Genomic DNA, 444 nt, shown 5'->3' with positions numbered 1-444 from the left:
TAATATAAAAATATAAATAATTTTATAAATACATATTAGTGTAAATATATAATTTAATTTATTTATTTAAAGCAAAATCCCAAAAAGGATAGGAACACAGCTTGACATAGGTTTTCAAAAGGTTTAATTACTTTGTTATTTATAAATACCCTACCACACAAAGTCTTATACTTAAGTCATAAAACTGAAGTGGCGAGATATTACGACCTCTAAAAGTAAAATTATATATATAATATAGATAGAAAAAGTTTTATCTAGGAGCCTTTGAAAAAAAAAGTTATTGAACGAAAAACAAGCAGAACAATGCAACATTCACGACGAATAAAAGTAGAAAGGTGGATAAGATTGAACAGAAAAGATAATATAAATATATAAGATCAGAGTTCAAAAAATACAATTAAAAAGCTCTAGGCTCAGCCTATGAAACAAAGACTGACTAGAGTA

Source organism: Arachis ipaensis, chromosome B03, assembly GCF_000816755.2.
Source record: "Arachis ipaensis cultivar K30076 chromosome B03, Araip1.1, whole genome shotgun sequence".
Lineage (NCBI taxonomy): Eukaryota > Viridiplantae > Streptophyta > Magnoliopsida > Fabales > Fabaceae > Arachis > Arachis ipaensis.
This window is presented reverse-complemented; position numbering follows the sequence as displayed.